This window comes from Dreissena polymorpha, chromosome 4, assembly GCF_020536995.1.
Source record: "Dreissena polymorpha isolate Duluth1 chromosome 4, UMN_Dpol_1.0, whole genome shotgun sequence".
NCBI classification, from domain to species: Eukaryota; Metazoa; Mollusca; class Bivalvia; order Myida; family Dreissenidae; genus Dreissena; species Dreissena polymorpha.
Genome location: NC_068358.1, coordinates 128,778,339 through 128,784,941, shown reverse-complemented (window position 1 = coordinate 128,784,941; position 6,603 = coordinate 128,778,339). Strand labels below are relative to the sequence as shown.

Below are 6,603 nucleotides of genomic sequence, written 5' to 3'. Positions count from 1 at the left end.
TTTATCCGATCGGGTGAGTTATCCGATGTGGATTATTTTAACATGTGCTCAGTTGTAGCCAAACGGATGAACACACGCGGGTCTGAACAACACTCGACAATTAAGGAATATTTCTAAATTAATTAAAAATGCTATGTTAAAAAATATTGAGTACCGTGCTAGTTAGCTAGTTTGTTGCTTCTTGATTACACAACGATGTAATCCACATAGCTAATTATTATTTGAGTTGGTTATCTATGTATATGAAATGTTTGTTGTTAAGCATTTCATTTGTGTTATCGTTTTTTTTGTATATGTGTTTACTATGTAGCTAAATACGTGTTTTGGCTGATTCTACCAAAGAACTGAACCTGGCAATGTAATTACCGTTAAATGTACACAGTAAATTTGCATATGTGTTGTTCTTTTTATGGATTTTACCTCCAAAGTTGAAAACTATCAATAATCAATTTAATTCCTTATTTAAAAATCAATAAGTTGTATAATAAATGCAATATTTTAAAAATGCACCAATAGTACGCATCATATCTAACTTACAATTTTTACATGCAGTTGAGCACGAGTCTGATCGTTTTGAACATGAGGTGCTATTCCAAGACATGTACAGTAGGCAAATTGTTACAACCTAACATTTACTAAAAGATTGTCAATTGAATATATAGAAGAAAAATAATTAATTAATGTTATTAATGTTTGCATTCTGCAAAAAATAATCGCTTGCGTTTGAAACCATGCACGTTGAGGAATAATTATTGATAATCGTTTACATTTGTCGTTGTCTGAGTGAGTTAACTATTAAACTCCAAATTTGCAAAATCACTGGAATAGCATAGTACTTTCACCGAGAAGTGTAATTTAAAACGAGGTATTCAATAAGTAACATGCTGATGGAAAAAAAGTTGCAATCGAATTTGCCAAATTAACCATGCAAGTTTAGTAAAGTATATGAAACAATGGTCTTATCGTGGCTATTCAAAACTGTAATTTGTTTTGTGTGGATGAATATTCATAAATCGTAGCCCTTTCGATAAGCGGTCGTTTTGGTGACTATAGTTTTGGTGACAAGAAAACAACAACTTGTGACGATACATATAATAAGAGATGCGTCATTAGAGAATGGTTCTTATGCATATGCGGTCAGGATATCTCCAGACCAGCCTACGAAACCTAACGAGACCCAGAACCATTTCATGACTATATCGGACAGAGTAGCTCCTGAGCAGACTACGGGCTTTCACATGCTTGTTTGGAGCTGCCATGGGTGCATATAGCATAAAGCCTATTTTCGCATGACGCGGGTCATACCTAATGTTAATACAGTCAAGAAAACGCCGGCGATCTCCCAAATTGCTTAATATAGTGGTAAGATCCAACAACGCATGCATAGCAACTTTTGATATTTGACAATGGTCGACAACTCGTCTAGTTCAATTATTACATCTTTACACAGTAGGTTTCCCTAATTTACCGTGTGTGTTGATTATTCAAAGTCCCTGTTGGTAAATTAAATTCCAATATAGTCATTTATAATTTTATAAAACTCGATTAATTAAAACACCGCTTTTTGCACACGCTTTTTTCCACGTATTTTGGAATATCGCAATGTACAAAACCCTTGGCCACACACACATCATATATAATCATTATTTGGCGCATTAAAAAGAGAAGCATATACAGACATATTTAAAACATAAAAGCATACTAGACAACTACATTGATATAATAAACATAATACAAGTACATGTTAAGATACATACAATTACTGTGATACAGACATTTCATGTATATTTTGTAACTAAAAGAGTAATGTAAACGATTTTATCTAAGAAGCAACTTATTTAGTATTTCTGAACATCTTAGCAAGTTTCCTTTATAGTTTTGTATTTAAAGTCTTATTTAACAGTATGGTTACGTTATTTACAAGTTCTATTACGTCTTTCAATATTAAGGTCATCCAAAACATGTTTTTTTGGTAAATCCGTGTGTCTTGCCACCTATTTGTTTTGGCCGCCTTTGCTTCTAATAATAAAATCAATAAAATTTAGTAGTAGTAGTAGTAGTAGTAGTAGTAGTAGTTGTAGTAGTAGTAGCAGTAGTAGTAGTAGTAGTAGTAGTAGTAGTAGTAGTAGAAGTAGTAGTAGTAGTAATAGTAGTAGTAGTAGCAGTAGTAGTAGTAGTAGTAGTAGTAGTCGTAGTAGTAGTAGTAGTAGTAGTAGTAGTCGTAGTAGTAGTAGTAGTCGTAGTAGTCGTAGTAGTAGTAGTAGTAGTAGTAAGTAGTAGTATTAGTTAGTAGTAGTAGTCGTAGTTTAGTAGTCGTAGTAGTCAGTAGTCGTTAGTAGAAGTAGTCAGTAGTAGTAGTAGTAGTAGTAGTAGTTAGTAGTAGTAAGTTAGTAGTCGTAGTAGTATCCAGTTAGTATAGTAGTCGTTAGTCGTAGTAGTTAGTAGTAGTAGTCGTTAAGTAGTAGTCAGAAGGTAGTTAGTAGTCAGCTGTAGCTAGTCAGTAGTAGTAGTGTAGTTGTTGTTGTTGTCGTTGTTGAAGTAGCAATAGTAGAAGTAGTCGGTGGTGGTGGTGGTGGTTGGTCGGTGGTGGTGGTGGTGGTGAGTTGTGGTGGTGGTGGTGGTGGTGGTGGTGGTGGTGGTGGTGGTGGTGGTGGTGGTGGTGGTGGTGTGGTAGTTGTAGAAGTAGTAGTAGTAGAAGCAGCAGCAGCAATAAAACTGTAGTTCCTGATGAAGAAACCAACATAGTAGTAGTTCTTCGGGTATTTGCTACGCAACTAGCTCTTCGATTACCGCTATATTCCAGCAATACACGGGAGAACTTCTGGAAGATTGGAGAGATGTCAACGTCTACAAGAAGGGCGACGGTTACGCAGCGGAGAATTAACGCCCTGTATCCCTTACCAGTGTTTCTTCAAAACTTCTCGAGCACATCTTCTGCCATCACATACTAAAATATCTCGATAAATACAAAGTTCACACCTTAATTAATCACGGCTTTCGCTCAGGGTATTCGTGTGAAACACAACTTGTAGTAAAAACTCACTATTTTCATAACTTTTATAATAAAAAAACAACAAGTCGAAACCATCACAGTGGAAGGCAGGGCATTCGACACGGTCCAATGCTTGCTAATGAAACTCGAGAACTATGGAATGCGAGGTAAGTTCCTCTCATTGATCTCAAACTTATTCAACCGCCTAGAAATGTGTGTGGTTGTTGACGGGGAGAAACCAGTAGGCTCCGGCGTTTCTCAATGGACAGTTCTAGGACAGTAATAGGACAGCGATCAAACACAAAGTTCATCCCCAGAGAATACCCATCCAGACAGCCTGGTTGTATCACCGACATGTTACATTAGATGTACCTAAACCCACTCCAAAATAGACGACCTACCCACGTGTTGACGCTCTTGTGAAAGGTGTTGAAAAGGCACGTACCGGCCATTTCCAATCAACGCATTTTTTAGCAACGAAGGCCTCCACGTACAATTAAGGCTAAATAAAAGTAGGACTATATCCATCAGAACAAAGTGTGTAAGCAAGTAAATGACAAATTATCCCCCCCCCCCCCCCAGTGCTTCCAAATAATACCAGCAAAAACTGTTATCTTTACAAATTATTTCTTTGTTAAAACTGTGCCTGCCTGGAAGAAACTCTGTGATTATATTGTAATTTCTTCGACAATAAACACGTTCAAAGTCGGTGTAATAAAAGATTAAATCTCGCACTCCCCATCGTCGAGTTAAAGACATATCTTCGACGTATTCATCCAGGGCCAGACCTATTTCCAGAGTCGTCTTTGGTTTTGGATAGCTTACACGAATCATTGGTAAATAGCCATTCAATGCCATTCATATTATCGTTGGGGTTATTGTCACTTTGAGCCATTTTTAACACGCCACCGCCATTTTGTAAAAAAATCGATTCGAACGGAAAAATCTTCTCCACCCCAGAACTATTTGGTATTTATATATATTTCGTGTTGTTCTTTCGAAATGATAGAAAGCATTATAACACAATCGTTAAGCACGATTATTGCCTTAAAGTAGACTATACAATGGCAAAATGTCCATGCCCGGAAATCGAAAGTACGACTCCAAATCTAAACACACGCAGTGCCGCATGACCACGAGGAACGAAATCAAAAAATATATTACAAACAATGCGAAAGTCAAAACAGGTGTACATAGCATGAGGTCCAATGAATTATTACATGTACAGGATATTGTCTCGGAGCGTTTTTCCTGATTTTGTGAAGGGGCCCTGGACCCCTCACTTTGAAAAATCATATTGAGTGGCGAAGTTTTCAAAATTGTGAAATAAATTAGTAGCGAACTTCTCAAAATTGTGAAAAACAAGTTGTGAACTTGTACAAATTGTGATATCGCCTTGTTTAAGAATTAGTATACTATGTTAAAGCATGTTAAATCCTTGCATCATATAGAAATGTCTGTAAATAATGCATTAAAAATTTAAAATCATATTGTAATCATTAATAGTTCAATCAACAATATTCCAAATGGTAATTTCTATCTAAAACCATTGAAAAGCCTAACCCCTGTCCATATCTTCTCTGGCTTAATTAACTTATGTAAGAAATAAAAATTAGGGACTGATATACACTGATGTGCTTTCAGAAATTTTTTAAATGACTCCGTATAATTTAATTCATGTCCGTTTTAATAGTGCATTGTAAAAACACTGTGTAATTCTTTTGTTTCTTTATTGTAATCTCGAATAGCAATAAATCTGGATTATTTGATTGTTTTAGTCTTTTTAACATAGCAAAGCGAGTTTCAAGACGCCATTTTGTTTGTTTAATGGTGGGGTTGATCTGTTTAATGGTGAGGTTGATCAGCCGCTTATCCATCGATTGCAGCTGTTTCAAAATTGTAATCTATTCACGTTTGTAATCGATTAAAACAAGCGACATCAGTTAAACAATAAGTAAACAAAATGTGAAAATTTAGAATGAAAAACGGTGAAACTAAACGTATTTATAAATTGTGAAATGGCAGTTTTTGGCAATTTTGATCACAAAATGTTTGTTTTTAGAGATTTAAACAGCCATTTTTGCAAAAAAAACTCTGGGTCGTGTTAGATTTGTGAATTGTCAATGTCAAAATGTTGGTCCGAGGCTAGAGCTGCAACGATTCACCAACAGCTCGATTCGATTTCAGACACTCCGATAACGATTTTTTCGATTCGATTCATCTTCAAACCTAGTTTTATCACATATTCACTCTTATGCCTCAAAGTTAACATTTCTGTTCAAATGTGATTTCAATAAAACATATAAGAAAGAATAGCAAATTAGGAATTTTAATATAAAAACTTCTCACTAGAAGATTGTGTTGATTACACAATAATATAAAAAAATAATAAATAATTATAAGAACGTATCTGGCATCAGTTGAATGGTAGTACTATCACTATTATACTTTTACCCAAAACCGCTATAAGCATGTCTACCATTGTGCCATGACAGCATCACCTGCAGGGCCCTCAGTCCATTTTAGGCGAAGCGGGTCGCTACCCATAGCAGGGGGAATTTTCGCGGCGTTTCCCTTTTTGGGGGATTTTTAACTTGCTCTCTAATTATTACGCTTGTACATGTTTACACTATATTCATTGCTTATTTCATAATTTAGTATGTTTGAAAAGATTAAATTAAAATAGAATTGAGATATAATAATCATGAGACACCTATCTATAAATAAAAATTTATTTTTTGGGGGGGGGGAGAATTTTTCCCCCCAAAAGGGGGAAAAAGTATACTTCTCAGGGGGAAGAATGCGGTCGAATTTCGGCCGTGGATTTGACAGATTGAGGGCCCTGACCTGTTACCAGTAGGACAAATCACATTCTCTAATAAACTTAACAAAATTCCAACAGAAATAGAACTACTTTTCTGACTCGCGACTTCAGTAGTTGCACTTGTGCGACCTCTTAGTCTTGCTAAATCAACGTTATGTTTGCATTTGACATGTTGCATCAGATTAGTGGTTGAGCCGGACTTAGTGACAGCACATCCATGAAGCACAGTTTGCACTTTGCTTTATCGGTAGGGCTACCATCCCGAAACCCAAAATACTGCCACACTTTTGATTTTAGCTTCTTAGGCGCTTCTGATAATTTCAATTTGTTGGCAACAACTTGTTCAGCCATTTTGACGCTTTTTCCGAAAGTAGACCGTAACGCACTTATTGATTGGATGACTAAAGTAATAAGCAACCAATCGCGCGCGTCGTAATTACAGGTAAAGATAAAACCTTCACCTTCCCGTATCAATTGTCAGAATACAGCGTGCTTTACGTATCTATGTATATATGTTAAAGAATCGAATTGAATTTGGTAGGTTTGCTATCGTAATCGAATTGAAGCATTTTGAATCGATTTTCGATGAATCGGATCGAATCATTGCAGCTCTATCCACGGCCAGTCTCAAGGAAGGAAAAAAGCCCTGAATTAATCATAGGTGTTTCCGCAGTAACTATTTTATTTTTTATTGTAAACCATAATTCTAAGGTACTGTTCTTAACCCATATGCATGTGCCCAGGGAGGCTAGATTGGTCATTGTCGGCTCGGAACTACTTGGTTCCC

At 36.2% G+C, this 6,603-nt stretch overlaps 1 protein-coding gene across 5 annotated transcripts in view; it reads left to right on the top strand.

Annotated features, from left to right (window-relative positions):
* The first annotated feature begins 3,865 nt into the window (after positions 1-3,865).
* The window catches only part of LOC127877598 (heterogeneous nuclear ribonucleoprotein K-like), a 50,995-nt gene continuing 48,257 nt past the window's right edge, over positions 3,866-6,603 (top strand). For all 5 annotated transcript variants that reach the window (XR_008048494.1, XM_052423622.1, XM_052423623.1 and 2 more), the window contains exon 1: positions 3,866-3,961. The gene's annotated coding sequence lies outside the window, so the exon portion shown is untranslated. The remainder of the gene's footprint in view (positions 3,962-6,603) is intronic.